Raw genomic sequence first — 17,658 nt, 5'->3', positions numbered from 1 at the left:
ATGTGAATTTGGCCGTGTGTTTCTGTATTTGTGTGTATGTGTGTGCGTGTGCGTGTGTGTGTGTGTGTGTGTGTGTGTATATGTGTGTGTGTGTGTGTGTATGTATCTGTGTGTATATGTGTGTGTGTGTGTGTGTGTGTTTGTATATGGGGGGGGGCTGGCGGCAGGCGGCCTCAGAGCCTCAGTGTGGGCCTCACCTGCTGTCCTCCTGGTTGATGATCGTGTACATCTCCCAGCTCGTGTCTTCAGCTATCCCTCCGCGGGGCACCAGCAGGCTAATGCCTACAGAGAGACACAAGCATGGCTGATGGTCCAGACACAGGAGGTCAACGCACACACACACACACACACACAAACACGTACGCACACACACAACCCCACACACACACACATGCACACACATACGTACGTACATACGCACACACAAACACACACACACACACACACAAAAACACACACACACAGACACACACGCATTCATCAATGCACACACACACACACACACAAACACGGACACACATAGACAAACAAACACACACACAAACTCACGCATACACATAGCCACTACCTGTCACCAACAATAAGTGTCTGCTTGTCAATCTTGGCTTCAGCAGACACAAAAATGTCCTCACTAGGGGACATTTCAGATATCACAGTTCAGAATAATAACGCTGAATTACACTTTGCCGCACATATAACGTTGAACAGAGCACTTGTACGGGAACATAAAATAAAACATTTAACACGGTCTCATGAAATCACGATCAGAGGACAGGAGGAAGGTGTGTCAGGAGGAGAACCGCCTGGTCAGAAGCCGTTGTTTTATTCTTTCTGCCATCATCAACTCACCCCTTATCCCCGACTTTTCTCTTTCCACAGAATTACATGATTGTGATTGACACTAACTTAACTTTTGGTCTTTCATTTCGTTTATAGCTGCTCTCTCTCTCTCTCTCTCTCTCTCTCTCTCTCTCTCTCTCTCTCTCTCTCTCCAGTGTTGGGTACGACCAGCCTTCCTCCGGCGTGGCCCAGCACCCTGGTGGTCTTCAGCAGAGGAGGGGGAAGAGGCCTGGGCAGGCCGTGCGGGATGAAGAGGGTCTTCCCCCTGCGGCCCAGCGTGGCGTCTACGCCCACGCCCTGGTAGTCTGGTGCCACGCCCCGCGGGAAGGTCCTTGGATGGGACATCACGTGGTACTCTGCTCTCTCCCCTCTCTCTGGAGAGACGGACGGACGGACGGGAAACACACCCTGGTCTTATCTGTCACCATCACCTCACCCCCCGGGTCATGAGGTACTGACGTCAAATAAAGCTGGAACAGGGGTCCGCTAAGCATAGTGCGCTGACCATGTAGGCGGTACGCATCGTGAGAGACACAGGTTCGATTCCCTCCTTTGCTCATATGCTACACGTCATTTCTTAGCTGTCTTCTGTCTCTCTTCAATGTACTGCACATAAAGGCACAAAGAAAAGAATGAAAGATATCTTTATAAAATAAAGCTGAAATCAGCTCTGATCAAAGAATGCTTTGGGAACGGCGCACAGAAAGGGTCGGCGCCAGAGCGAATATTCACACTATCCGACACTGAGCGATGAAAAGAAAACTGACAGGAATTCATTGCTTTTTTTTGTTCGGCCTTCTTTATGAATGTTAGTTTCTTTGTGGCCTTCTCCATTATTATTTTTTTAACAGGCTTTGTGCACCTTTATGTACAGGACTGGAAATACAGCCAAACATTTCAGGTTGAAAGAGAAAGTGAACAACTTTAGTCAGAATCAAACCGGAGCCTCAGCGAGCCACGTCGTCTACGTGGTGAGCGCACTAGCGGCTCGCGCCACCAACCCAGCGAGCTGCATTCAGCCCTGCTACCGTCTTTAAAGGCGTTGTGTGCCGTACCTTTGACCATGATGTCGGGCAGCGGGTCCAGCAGGGAGTGGTCGGCCATCAGCTCCTTGTCCATGGAGTCCTGAAAGCACATGGGGCTGGTGTAGGTCCGCGACACGCTCAGGTCAGGCTGCATGGACGAGTTGATCAGCAGGGGGTTTCCTGAACACACTGGACATACAGAAACAGGTCCGGGACCAGGCACCGTGACCAGGCAGCGCTGCTGTTGTGTCATGATGAGTGGTAAATGGATTGCATTCATACAGTGCTTTTAACCAGTGGCCACGCAAAGTGCTTTACAATTATTGTCCAACATTCAGCCATTTATCTACCTGATTCATGCACCCATTTATACACACATTCACACACACACTTACACACCGACGGCAGTGTCAACCATGCAAGGGAACAGCCAGCTCATTTTATGTATGGGTGTATTGCTCGGAGACACACGACACTCAGCTAGGAGGAGCCGGGGATCGAACTAGCAGCCTTCTCGTAGCCAGACAAACCAAATGGTGCTCACTGCAGAGCGAAATGGGCGGGGCTTGCCTTGTCCTAGTCCAGCTCCACTTCTCTTGAGCTAGTCCATCTGATTGGGATTAGGCTAGCCCATCAACCCAGTCATGGTTAGGGTTATGGTGATGTTTACGGGTTATGGTTTGGATAGGTTTAGGAGTTAGGTTAGTTTCAGTGTATTAATAATGTGTTTTGGGCATGTAAGGAAGGAAGGGGACGTGTTACGACCAATGACAACTTTGTGATACTTTTTTAGTAGTCGTGTTGTGTATCAGCGTTATAATGAACAATGTTGTATATGAACTGCGCCACACACTGTGGCGTTATACTGACAAAATGTACCCCTCACTCGGAGGCGGAGATAATCCAAAAATAAGCCGCTGCTCATACAGAACTCCACACATCCACACACACCGTAGTGTTAAACTATAGGGGTCCAGGAAGCATAATCCTTTCTCTGTAGCGATCATCAAAATAAACAGCTGTCAAGAACGAGCTCCACACCTCCACACACACCGTTGTGTAATACTATAAGTGTCCGAGAAGCTTAACCCCCTCTCTGATGCCGCAGTCATCTTCTGCCCAGACAGAGCTCTCCCTCCGGGGCAATAGCTAGATGCTAATAGAACGGTGGGTTACCAAGTGGTATGAGTGAGGTGGGGACTGGCTGGACCTGAGCCGGGGATGAGGCTGAACCTAAAGGTGGAGCTGGTCAAGCTCCACCCATCAGCTCCACCCATTGGCTGGGCAGCCTCTAAGTCAACGTGCTCTACCTCCTGAGCCAATCAATGTCGCTACGGAAATAAAAAACACAAAAAGTTGTGTTTCTTATCTTCAATTTCTCTTCATATTTTTCTGCGATGCCTAATTGTTCTCTTTAGGGATCAATATAGTAGTATTACCTTACAGAGTATTTGTATTAGTGCCATAAGATCAAACAAAGAAATACCAGAAGACCCTTTATTGTATATTGGTAGGAGCATATAGGACGAAAGTATATAACTGGAGCACAAAGATAGGAAATATGTAAACAGAATTAACTGTCTTAATCTAGAATTGGGTACAGATATCTGTTTAGTTTAACATTTTGACGAGGGCCTAGCTCATCATAGATGGACCAAAGCGATCTTTTCAGCTTTATTCCTCAGTGGACCACAATCTTGTGAGCAGGATACAAAGGAAACCTTGTTGTTTTGGTTTTGGCAATAAGAAAAATCGAATTATGTTCAAGCTCTTAAACCCCTTTAGTTTATTGGAATGAATAAAATGTGACAATCTTGTGTTAAATGGTATCATGGCTTTCCGGTTATAATTGAATTTACTAAAAAAAAAGAGAAAAGAGAGTGAGAGAGTGAGAGAGTGAGAGAGTGAGAGAGTGAGACAGACAGACAGACAGACAGACAGACAGACAGACAGACAGACAGACAGACAGACAGACAGACAGACAGACAGACAGACAGACAGACAGCAGTGCCTATGGTGGTGGATTAGTCCTAGAACAAGGCCTGTGTTAGACGCCCTGGCCCGACCCTGTCAGACAGGCAAAGCTACAGTTGTACTAGCAGCAGTGCCACAGCGAAGGCCAGGGATTTGACCTCGCCGACGTATCGAGCTTCCTGTAGCTTTAGATTGTCCATCGCTAACTTGTTCCATCACAAGGAGAAGCTGCTAAGGACCAACCTACGCCCCTCACCCGACCTGAAGGTTGGGATTCATGCTGACAGTGGATGACTATTAGTTTTCTGACAGCTCGATTCTCCGAGGAGGATATTAAAGAAAGAGTTGTTTTTTTGAAATCCCTGGATGTCTCCCTTTTTTTCTTTTACCAAAGTCAGCTGTTATTCTTCCATCTATTTGCAAAGGGAGAGCCCTCATCGAGACGGAGAGCGACCCAGCGACCGTGTGATCAAATAACAGGAGAGAGAGCGACCTGTCTTGTCCGTCAAAACCTAAGTGCCGTCGTGTTCGTATCCCAGTCAGAGGCAAAAATGCTAGCTGTTAGTAGAGAAGAGTTGTGCTGAGACGGAGCAGTCTGAGCAGACTTTGGTCAAATGAAGTGTCGTGTTAGATATGCAGCTTTAAAGCCCTGAGACAGCCCAGGCTGAGACACATTCGTTTTGCCTCAATCATTATTTGGCTCGAGGTTCGACCCAAGCGCCTGTCGCTAGATTTGCTTCTCCGTAGTTGCCGCTTCCCACAGGGTTTTATCGAGCGGATTTTAACACTACAGTTCTACGTTTATGGAGCGTCGTGGACCTGGGAGGACTTTTCTCTCTTTACATCCAATCGAGGTTTTGATGAATTCATTCAGTGCTTAGTGGACTTCGGCGGTTCTGGTGAACAGGGCTGTTGATTCATCAGGGGTTTATGGGGAGTAGGAGCGCCAGGTCTGTCATTATAATGAGACACCAGATCATCAGCGGCGCCCTTTAACGTGTCCTTCTTCGTCTCCTTACGAGGACTGAGGAAGCAGGTGGGGGGCAGAATTTTATACTTGTTTACCCACCTCCATCACGTTTTTTTCACGTCATTCAAAGCAATAATCCAAAAATGTGGGATTGGGACAGACCAATTTCTCCACTACCAACAGCTTAAAGCCCTAATCAAATGTCAAATGCAAATTAAAATTAACCAACACCCTACAACCTTCCAAAACCAGCGAACAGTTACTGGACATACCCAACAACCCCAAAAAACGTATATCAAAACTCTACAGAATCATCGCCTCATCTAACCCCACAATAACGCTTTCGAAAAACAAATGGGAGGGCGACTTAACTCTGTCTCCCGACCCCGATTTCTGGACCCAAATCTGCAGAAACGTCTTCACTATGACCACCAACACTAACTTACAACTCATACAATATAAAACTATCTACAGAACACACATCACTCAGAGTAAAATGTTTAAAATGGGATTATCTGACACAGACACTTGCTCACAGTGCACTTCGGGGAGCATTGACACCTATTTCCATGCAACTTGGCTCTGTCAACCTGTTCACTCTCTCTGGACCACAGTAACTAACACACTATCTTCGGTCCTGGACTGCAGAGTCCCACTGTCTCCAGCACTCTGTCTTCTAGGAGACACCTCAGATTCCCCCTTCCCCTCAAAATACAAAACCCCAGTCCTTGTCTCTCTAGCTATCACCAAGAAAATAGTCTTTCAAAACTGGAAATCTAAATCATCTTGCCACTTCAACCATTGGACCAACTTAATCACAGAATTCATCCTGACAGAAGAAACTGCTGCATATAAAAAGAACAATATCTCCGCCTTTAAAGAAATCTGGAATCCCCTCATCACATTTCTACAAATTCAACAGTTAAGGTAAGCCATGTACATTCGAAGCCCCCCCCCCCTCTTCCCCTCCTAACTCTCTCTAGTTCCCCCCCCACACACACATGTTCCCTTTCCCCAAACAACACCTTATAGCTACACACTTGCATATACCTACCCTACACACATAGCACCATACTCCTCCTTTCAGACCACATCTACCACTCCACATTTCTCCACCATTTGTCTCTGTCTGCCTGTCTGACTGTGCGTCCCTGTGTCTGTCTGTCAGTATGTATGTTAAAGCTTGTTTCTGTGTTTTTCTTTCTTTGTGTCTGTTATTTTACTTTTTTTGTGTGTGTGTGTCTTGCGCACTTGGGTATATGGGTTCGGAGCCACTTCAGTCTCCTTTTTATTTTATTTTTCATTATTATCATCATTATCATTATTATTATTCTCTCCTATTTCTTACTTTTGTAAATCAAATTTTGTTGAATAAAAATAAAGTTGTCCTCCGAAGAGGGGGGGGGGTGGTGGTGGGATAAAAAAAAAAGAAAAAAAAAAAGATTTTTTTTTTTTTTTTTTTATACTTGTATAAGGTGGAGAGGCCGGCTGGAGGCAGACCGTTGGTCGTTACCCTGGGACTTCCTGATTTGACGATATAACGAGGTCAGGGTTGCTATAACAAATGTCCATTCAACTTTGTGCATACTTGTCTTGTTCATAAGACACGTGTTAAATTACTAATAAACAAATTACTAATACAATTTGTTATTGCAGTAATACGTATTAACAAACAAACGTATTAACGAACTAATGGTCTGGTTAATAACTTAATAATGGTGTATATGTTAACTAAGGTACTCATTTATGCATTATTTGATGGTTGGTTAGGGTTAACCCATGCTGATGCTTTATAACAGTGCATATTACTTTACTAATGTTACTTAAGGGTTCATTAATGTACCCTTATTTGAAAAATGTGACACGGGCATTTGTGCGTGTTTGTGTGCGCGTGCGTGTGTGTGTGTGCGTATGTGTGTGTGTTTGTGTGCATGTGTGTGTGTGTGTCTGTGTGAGCTGACCTTGGCAGGACGTCTTGTAGGTGAAGGACTGGAAGCCGCCGGTGAGGGCGGAGGAGTCGATGACGTCCACGCCGTACTCGCTGTGGCTCCTCCGGTACAGAGTGACCACCACGATCAGGACCACCACCGTCAGGACCCCCGCACTCAGCCCAGAGTACAGCACCACGTCACTGCTGCTCTCCACCTCTACGGGGGGGGGGGGGAGAGAGACAAGGGAGAGAGAGAAGAGTGGTTGGAAAAAGGATACTAAGAATTAAAGATAAAAAGAACAGGCGTTAAAAGCTGAGACATTTGGGGGATTTTATAGATATGAACGCTTCTGATTGCTAAACCACCCTTTCATTTAATCATGCTACAAAGAACTGTTATTCTGTTTTAATGTAAACCAACAACCAACTGAAACTGATTCCTGTTGTCTCCAAAAAAGGTTTTGTCTGCTAGAAGACTGAACTGTGTGTAAGCTTCAGTGGGTTTCCTACAACTTTATTTTAGGTTTTATTCCTGCTGGTTTGAAATTGTATCGTTAAGGAATGTGTGTGTGTATGTGTATGTGTATGTGTGTGTGTGTGTGTGTGTGTGTGTGTGTGTGTGTGTGTGTGTGTGGTAGTATGCTGGAGAAAGAGCAAGAGCGAGAGAGAGGAGTGTGAGAAGCTAGTGCTAATGAGGAGCCACACAGAGAAAGCACTTCTAATCAACCCAACACCTGAATGTCATTTCACAAACGGCGTTTGGGTCTGATGTGTGGTGCCACGGAGCCATCCACAAGGACCATCTGACAGAAGCAATTCATTAAATTAGCTCATCTCCGGCGATTACCCTGTCGAGCTGATCCAAACGGCACGTGGCAGCATAAGACACGTCCCCCCACCAAGAAAAAGAGCTGAGAAATGAATTCCAGCTTCAGTTCTTCAAGAAAATAATGAGCTCCGTTGTAGAAATGAAAAAAGGAAAAGGTGTACTTTTCTGGGGAAGCCTGATAAGTAGCCAGAGGCATTATGGGAAGAGAATTCAGACCAAGTGTGCAGTGTTGGTGTTACAGTAACAGGTTAATTGAGGGCTGGGGAAGTTTCCACAGATGCATCTGTTGAAGCGGTCTAAACTGTTGCCCGACGCCGATAAACAAACACAGACACTTGATGAAAAGATAGGCAAACACACAATTTGTTTAGGCCATCATGCATGAGCCGTGATTGACGTTAACACACACAGATTTGGCAGACATGATTGACATGTAGTTCATAATGCACGGGATGGATGAGAAGAGCTGATCGCAGAAATGGCTAATATTTAGCGGAAATAGGATAGTTTGATCGACGCCATTCATCAGAGAGATTTATGTGTGATGGATGTCGTTGAAGGGGTAGCGATAAAGTTCAGTTTTGTGATCTTAATAATGTACTGAATCAGGGATGCAGAATTAAACAGCGCTGACAAATGATTGATGTCATTTCAGAATAAGGTACCTCCCTGCTATCAGTGATCCTTTATTCCAGAATGTTCCCGTCATGCAGTTTCTCAAAATAAAGGAGAGGACGTATTGTCAACAGCAGGTGTTCCCAACCGTTTTATGGGCGGTGACCTAATTTCTTGCTCTAAATATGTTTGCGACCCCAACATTAACATTTGTGAATCTACGAATAGTTTTCACCCAATCAACATCTGCCGGGGATATCAACATCCAAGTGTACGTAATCACACCACTCTACCACACAGTCAACGATTAGTAGTCATGAGCTGGTGGCTATGAATCATTAGGCACTGAGTTTCTGTATGCCGGACGCTAAATTTGCTGAAATGGATCCTAAGATATCTATAACTTATGTCTGTGATCTCCTGCGGCCCTATCTGCAAATCAGGGGACCCAAAGTGGTGCCCCGACCCCAAGGTTGGGAACCCCTGGTCGAGTGGCGGGGGTGTTACATCAGAGCCCAAAGTTTCTGGTTCAAACCCAAACCAAGACCATCCTACAGGCCTACAATATATATAGTGTTGATACAATCTGAAACCACAGACTGTAGTCTGAAACTACAGACTGTGGGTTCAGACTGAAACTAAATACAACATACTTGATGACCTGCGATTCCTTATGCTCTCTTGGCCTTTTTTGATCGGTACAATGTCACCTATTCCTCTCTAGCCGACTAGAAGATTGTTGGATGCCCAAAGCTATCAGGCAGGTCAGGGGGTAGGGTGTCAGAGGAGAGAGACGTCTCATCTTGTTTGGATACGGGCGTGTGCGGAGCCCTTTGTGACATTAATTGTGAATATGAAAAAGAACCTGACCTGACTTTGAAAGATCTTGTGACTATTGGACAGCCGAGTTTAGAAGCAGGAGCCCTGTGAACTTGGAACTTGGCCGTGGTCACCATCGCGATGACCTGTGGGTCGTGTATACTAATTACATAAAACTACTTTCTTTTCTAAATTACAACCCTTAAAATAATGGATCATCATATACTTTCCTGTTTCAATTATGCGTCACAATTATGCATGTGATAATATATTAGATCACAATGCATTCAATTTATGTTTTTATTCATAGTTTAGCATTTTCACATGGATATCATTATGCACCATGATGCATAATGATGATCATACTGCATCAGAAGTAGGAATTGCAATCACGCATAAAAGATGAATATACTTTGACTTTACCCAACTTCATGAAACCAAGCAAACCATTTTAAGGGCCAGAAATGGGCGAGGATGAACTGCTGGATAATGAGAAACATAGCTTTTATACAGCATTCAAATTAAATATTGTAGCTTGATAAAACTCATAATGGGATTACGATTGGTTCAAACGGAGGCAATGTGAAACCGATATGAATAATCACTGCGTGCTTTATGGAAAGCGCTGAAACAATGTGAAGAGGGCAGCTCCACGTAAAGACAAGCAGAGGGCCTCGCTCCACCGGCGGATGTCAGAACGGGATTGAAGTGGTCCGTGTACCGGCTGCATATCAGTGTTACTGACAGTCGTGTCTCTGTCAGCGCTCCATTTGATACGCCGTCAGGGGAAGGTTTCCATGTACCGTACATACATACGCCCACCGGCAGCAGAGGCCGGCTGGGTTCTCAGCCGTCACTTCTGTTCGCTCACTTCTGTATGACTGTATTACGGTCGTGAGTGGCTCAATAACATCAACACTGCCAGGGGCTGACCAATGCTAGGAACATATGAACACAGGGTATTTTATATAGCTTTATATATATGAGTGATCATGTTTACCCATTTGGTCATGTTGGGCTGAATTGTGTATGTTTCCATATCGAATTGTGTATGCTCCAGAGAACACATCACACCTGTCCTCCGTGAACTCCATTGGCTTCCAATTAAACACAGAATCAACTACAAAATCGTACTCATCACCTACAAGGCCCTCAATAGCCTAGCCCCCCCCTACTTTGCCGACCTCCTCCATCACCACGCCCCCTCCCGATTCCTCAGGTCCATCTCTGCCAACCTGCTACAAGTTCCACGGACTGAGCGATGGACTTGGGGTGATCGGGCCTTCTCAGTTGCTGCCCCCACCCTTTGGAATTCACTCCCTTCCCACATCAAAGTCTCTCCAACCCTCTCTTCTTTCAAATCTGCCCTCAAAACATACCTTTACACACTAGCCTTCCCCACCTAACTCCCACCTTATTCTTCATGTTTAACCTGTTTTTCTTTTATTCCTAGTCTGTTTTACATAGTTTTGTTAGGGCAATATGTAAAGCGTCTTAGAGTACCATATTAAGCGCTATATACATTTAATTTATTATTATTATTATTATTATGTTGCTGTACAGCTTTAAACTCTCAGTAGGTATCCTGATCCTGCCATGTGGAACCCTAACCCTGGAGAACCCTAATCTAACCCAGGAGAACCTTATCCCTGGAGAACCCTCCCCCTGGAGAACAATCTCCCGGGAGAACCTACCTTGTGGCTTGATGTCATGAAGCAGATGTGTGTGAGTATTCAACCCGGTATCACGCGATTGCGTGCTCCTGCGCACGAACGTTAATCTATTGAAGCGTGTTCCAGAGCACGATAGTCCGACTTTTTGCGTGTTACACCAAACGAAATGTAAACCAATGCATTCTGAATGGGAGTGTTCTAAGACAATTAACGTGCTCCACAAAACGGTACGAGAGAGATAGAAAGACAGAGCGGGAGGGACAGAGAGGGACAGAGAGAGAGAGAGAGAGAGAGCGAGAGAGAGGCTTCAGAAAGGGTGTGCGCAGATAGTACAGTGCACCCTAGTTATGTTTATGCCAAAACCACAAATGCTATATGTATATATATATATTGCCTAATTATATATATAGCCTATATATATGTATAGGCTATATATATAATTAGGCTATAATTATATTATTTAGCGTGTAATGAGACAATCTATAGCCAAATTGTCGAAGATGCCCGAGAATCTTCGGGGATATCAGCATGGGAAATCGGCGAATCAGACCCATGAATCTATAAAGAAACACGTCATCTCAAGCGGGAGAGAACGTTTGCGGTGCTGGTTTGTGTCACGTAAGTAGCCTACAGGGCTCTCATGTCTCATGCATTCGGCGTGAGACACACGCAATTCAACCCATGCACACGCTCGAACCTGTGCCGTGTTCCAATACCCGTACTGTCCGTACTTACTTACTAGCCAAAATTTGAGTAAGATCCGGCGAAAAGAAGTATACTTCAAGGACCCGGATGCCGTATTCAAAACGGGCTAATCCTTAAGTGTGGATCGAAGGACACTCCCCGTACTCAACGGCAGCCATCTTAGCTACGTAGCGGAAGAGGCGGAGCCAGGCTGAGCCAAAGTCGGCGCATTTTCCACATAGCCTGCATTAATAGAGTCATTTTGTAGTTTTTATAGTTTTTATAGCTGCTAGGCGTAAAGAGTTCACCGTTCAAAGCGGGATGTTTATTGCGGGGGAGTAGCCACGGCGGCAGTCGTGATCGTAATTTCCGGTTAGTGCACCACGGAGTACTCGATTTGGAACAGCACTCACATCTGAAAAAATAACGTAGGAGATAGTGCGGATAGTATACTTCCTTTAAGTATACTCATGGAAGTACGGGTATGGTCTCACGAAAATACGTGACACTGTCACGTTATTTAATCTATTGAAACGTGATCAGGGACACGTAGGCCTATTTTCTAAATGTTGTATTTCAATTGGAAGTAGGCTATTTGTCGTGTCACTAAGCATGACTTCCAAACTAAGGTTCTGTCCGGGAGCGTTCTCCCTAATGTCCCTTATGGAGCTCCGTACAGATCATTCATTGTTGAAAATTGTCTGTGATAACTAACAAATGACTGCTTTTGGCCACCCGTTTCTACTTAAAATTGTCTGTGATAACTAACAATATGACAGCTTTTGGCCACCCGTTTCTACTTTCACCTTCGATACTGAGAAATTGTGACAATACACGGATAGGCCTATATTTAATGCAGGTGCGCAGCTGTAGGCAAACCGCGAAGGAAAAAAGGGTAGCTGCTTCATCTGTTCTTTTTAGAATTGTATGTCTTGATGTTTATTTTATCTAGCCATCTATTCTCTTGTTTTTGGCTATGTGAATGAACGTCCGCGTCGATGCCTCGATCGCAAGTCCAGTGTCGCGAGCGGACGTTGCCATGACATCTAGAAATCATACCGTATTTAATGGGTTGTAGTGAGTGTAACATAATTCACCTACAGTATTTTGTTATGTGTTGTTCTTTCAATTGTGTTAGGCATGTCGTTTACTGTCTTGGTGGTTCAGGGATCGATGTCTCTTTTAAGGATTACGAGCGTCTCATGACGTCAGAGCCCATGCGGGATTTGTTTACCTTCAGCACGGTTTGATTTCCTGTTTCTCTCTTACTAAATAAACGAGTCACACAACTGTGTGCTCAACGTGCAAAATTGTGTCTCTCACTTATGGCAATTTCCACAGGGTTATCATTAATATTGATGTGTAGGGGTTGTTTATAACTCGTGAATAATATTGTTTAGACCACGGTCTGGGGCAGGGGTCGGCAACCTGCGGCTCCGGAGCCGCATGCGGCTCTTTAGCCCCTCACCCGTGGCTCCCTGCAGTTTTCTTAAAAAAATTATATATATATATATATATATATATATATTATTATTTTTTTTTTTTATATATATATCGTCAACTAAACGAGAGGTCGCAATGAATGCGCAATTGCGCTACCGTGAGGGGGGGAGTGAATGACAAAGCTTCGTTGATTTGCAGGTGGCTAATCCCAGTAGGAGTTAAATCTTTAACTGGCATCTGGCATCAGGAAGTAGCCTAGATGCTGCCATTGGCAGGAGGCGGGACATGCCAGTGAGCCGCCAATCAGCAGCATCCACCGTTGACAGACAATTGCACGAACGAATACTGAGCGAGAAGGGTTTACAGCATTAAAGTTCGTTTTTTTTTACAGAGTGTCACAAAAAATGTCTGTGCGGTGCGCAGTGTTAGAGCCTTCGGAGGGGGAGGGGGTGAATTAAAAAGTTTGCGGCTCCAAAAAAAAATTTTTTGCGGGAGATGGGCCAAAATGGCTCTTTTGATACAAAAGGTTGCCGACCCCTGGTCTGGGGGAATACTCTGATTCTGATTGGCTGCAGTGCGTGCATTAACTCCTGATATAGCCCTATAGACACCTGCTAAGTAGTTCCAGTCGGTGTTTAGATTCTCTGCCCGAGCCCGAGCCCGACGCCGGCCGGGTCGGGCCGATATTTCCCACCACTATACTCGGGCCGGGCCTTTGATCAAGCGTTTTTATTTTTATTTTACCATTGGTTTATTGGCCTAATCTGAGGAGAAATCTATGCCATAAACAGAAATATTATAGGCCTTTATTGCACGGGTCTTCTCAATGCCGTGGAACGCTCCGTTCACTTGCATGGGTAGTAGTCCGGTGACTTGTCTACCCCAGCGTTTACCGTTGCTAAGCGAAGTCACCGTCTTTGCGGACAAATTATTTCTCTGCTGATCAACACAACAAATGGCCAAAAGACTTGTATCCCCCCCCCCTCCTTAAATAAATACTATGGCAGAATTATTATTATTCTCATTCAACTTGAACATGTGTTTTTACAGTAGAGTGGTGGAGGGATGACGTATGTTGGCCAACCCGGAAGTGAGCGTTGCCCTGGATTCCCTCGACAAAAAGCCAACGGGTTTTGCCATTGGATTTTGGATTATTATAAATTGAAACAATTTATTAAATAAATATTTGAGATGTCATTACTCATTTGTGAGATGAGTTTGCTTCCTATTTATTTCGAGTATACACCGCTACTGTCCACAAGCATCCCCCCCATATGGATTTGGAGAATTGTTGCCACGTCCCAGTGATGGAGGTATCATATATATGAAAGAGGGCATTCAATTATACTATAATGATCAATTAGGAGGCCGAAGCCCTAAAGGAAGTGATGCAATAGGTGACTGAGGGTCAACATTTGAGAACCCCTTTTATCAAAGGGGGTCTCAAAGGACTCATACGCTACAACAGCGGCTGCAGCAGAAGTGTTGAGACGAAAGATGACATTTATAGAATATTCCCATGATTCTTCGCATGACTTGCAGGTTGGAGAGACTGAAATAACCCCCAAAATGAGTAATAATGTAAAAGCAGCCAAGTCCCACAAATTGCTTGAACTATTTATTTCATTCCATTGTTTCGTTGACATGCATTATTGAAAAGTTTCAAGCATATGGATTTAATGCAATATCCACAAACAGTTCAAAATATCACCATGAAATGTCTTGTTTATTGTATTAACCAGTTCATTTCTTTTGTGAAATTAACCAAAAGTCAAAAAAAATTAAACGCAAGGTCACAGGCTAACAGTGGAGCTGTGTTGGAACCAGCAGCCAAGAGCTTCCATGTAAACTTTCTACCCATGCTAAATAGATTTAGTCAGCAGTTCCTTTTCTGCCCATTCTTTTTTAAACTTGTGGAAGCACTTTGCAGTACTGGGAGACACAATTTCTAACAGCAATGGAGCTAGATTCTAAAAATATCTAAAGATGCCCAAAGCAAATACCTTTAACCCATAGTTTTGTTTTATCAAATTAAAAAAAATTCAGAGTTTCATTGACCACAAATTGAGCAGAAATATTTTGCATACAAATCTTTAAATAGTTTAACCACATTAAGAAAAATACATTTGTTAATTTTTTTTATTAGTGAAGCCACAAGTTTTGCACATTATCCAAACAGAATACCTAAAATGTTGATATTTCAGCCCTTTCGGGTTAAAACAAGAGAAAAGGACAACCTAACAAGAGTGAAAAGTTTGGGTTAGGTGACCTATAGTTCAAAGATGTCCCTGGTCAGGTAGACTAAATAAAAGTGTATTCCAATTGCTCCAGGACATTCGTGTAATTTACTTGTGAGCTCTCCCTCAAGCCGAGAGAGACCTCAGTGTTGAACCACCAACTGAAAGAGGGTATTTGCCATTAGAATGAGTGACAACATTTCATGGCTATTAATTTAGTTCATTATATTTAGCCGATTTGAATAGACTTTTCTAGCAGGTGAGGCTGTCAAAGAACTAAATATGGAGCAACTACAAAAAGTAAATTTGCAGCATGACCAAATTATACAAAAAGTATAGAAACTGTTATAGCAGATATGTTTTAGAAGTCTCTTTTGATAGGCAGGGAATAATTGTCTTTGTCACCCTGTAGTCATGCCATCAAATCTGTTGGGCAAAGTACCGCTACTGATTAATCCAGTAGACTCACCAGTCAAGTCCCCCTAGTTAGAAAATGGAAGAAACCCAGTTAGTCATGTTAATTATTCTGTTGTTACAAATGAAGACTAATACTTTCCACATATTGCGATCCAAGTTACTGGCTGCAGTCTTGGATTTTATAGTTCTATATGAATAGATTCAATTTACCAAACTATTAATCATGCTTCAGAAGAATTAACCTTTCTTGGATGGCAGATCTACCACAAGCCTCCATTGCCACAACCTCCAGATGGCTTACGACCTACGGCAACTCCTCGACTACTGCAAGCCAACAAATTGGCTCTTGCACACCAGACACGCATTTTGCTTTATTTTAGGTTTTCAAGCATCTTAAAATACCCAAATCATCGCTCCAATACACAAGTCAGCTAATGGCCTACAAGGAAATGCTGAAGCTAGTGTTAGTGATGGCGATAGAAATAGACAAGCTTGCGTGTACAAATATGCAACTAGAATTGCAAGGTTCACAGCCCAGTTGCATAAGTGGTCACAACCGTTGGATTGTAGGCAAGGGTAAAAAAAAAAAAACTTCCCACAAACTAGTCAACATGGTCAATTGAAAGCCTGTACAAAACGACCCTGGAATAGTCAAATGCAGCTTTACTGCGGATGAATTAAGCCAAATTGCATAAACATCCAATGGTAAACAGTATACAAATGAAATCAAGGTTGCACTCACACTAGGCCATCTGGCCGTGGCCGTCGCAACTGTGGCTTGGCCACGGTAGGCTCTTGTACATACGCCATCACGTCGCTAGCATCCAAACAATTCTACCAAACCTTAACCAACTAGTGAAAAATGGAACAATACTTTAGCACACACCCAGTGACTAATCACCTTATCCAGGGGTGTTCCAACGTGGTTTACCAGAGGGCCTTGTGGACTTAAAGTAAGCCACACATTGGACAGAGACAGCACGGAATGACGTTAAACTAAGCTAATCTACAGGTTACTAGTGCTAGTGCAATTACATGAGCATTTTGCACAATATTTGTACTCCAATGCTACGTAAAGCAGGCTACTTCAGAAACCCGTAGCCTGCTACATTGAAGGGCAACTGTAACAAATCCTGACCAAGACCGAAAGATGGCTCTGGAAGCCACTACGGCCCACGCAGCAGATTACTGCGTGGACCGTGGTGGCTTCCAGATCAACCCATCGGTGGACCATTCATACACATGTATTCCAAGGATGTTTTGAAGACACTGGAGTCCCATGGCACTAGATTTGAAGACTAAGTTGGTATGGGGGGGCCCAAAGGGGGCCCCCCCATAGATCTTGTCAGTCATCTAACACCTGTTAAGAAAAACACACACATACACATCACAAGATACAAATCAGCAAAGCTAGGTTAACAAACAGCGGCGACATGCATGTCAAGGTGCAAAGCGCAGGGATACTAATGGCTTGTGTCTGAGGAGACGGCCCAAAAACGTCAGCATTTAATAAAGGAAAATAACTTTTACTCACTGCGGTGGTCTGTTTCGAAGTGTCACAGGATTCTCACTGACTCCCTACTTAATAAACAGGAGAAAACAAAGATAAACCAAACAAGCTACTCACCCCTACGATTACCTGGACTGCTAAAGTTTTAACATAACACTACACAATACAATATAATGCCACATGGTAAAGCCTGGTGCAGTTGGGAGCAGGGCCAAGAGAAGGAGAGTGACTGTCTCCAGCGGCGGCCATTTATAGTAGCTCCTCCAGCCCCTGCACCAATCGACAGTCAGCACCTGGAGAGACACCAATGGTGGTAGCACCACCCTCAGGCTGGGAGGAGCAGCACCTGGAGAGTGAGAGAGCCTAAGGGTGGTAACACCACCCTCAGGCCGGGAGGAACCACAGCACAGACGAAATCCATAATAACACTGCAAAATACACATACGACCCTGGGTCGTAACAGGGTCCTTGAAGTATACTTCTTTTCGCCGGATCTGAATTGGAACGTACTGCGTACTCAAATTTTGGCTAGTAAGTACAGACAGTACGGGTATTGGAACACGGCACAGGTTCGAGCGTGTGCATGGGTTGAATTGCGTGTGTCTCACGCCGAATGCATGAGACATGAGAGCCCTGTACTTACGTGACACAAACCAGCACCGCAAACGTTCTCTCCCGCTTGAGATGACGTG

The 17,658-nt window shown here is 44.3% G+C and overlaps 1 pseudogene; it reads right to left on the bottom strand.

Moving 5' to 3' along the window:
• LOC132454872 (netrin receptor UNC5D-like) overlaps window positions 1-17,658 on the bottom strand; it is a 74,001-nt pseudogene that overhangs the window by 18,709 nt on the left and 37,634 nt on the right.

This window comes from Gadus macrocephalus, chromosome 4 (genome assembly GCF_031168955.1).
Source record: "Gadus macrocephalus chromosome 4, ASM3116895v1".
NCBI classification, from domain to species: Eukaryota; Metazoa; Chordata; class Actinopteri; order Gadiformes; family Gadidae; genus Gadus; species Gadus macrocephalus.
The sequence above is the reverse complement of the archived record's forward strand: the minus strand, read 5'-3'. Positions and strand labels throughout refer to the sequence as shown.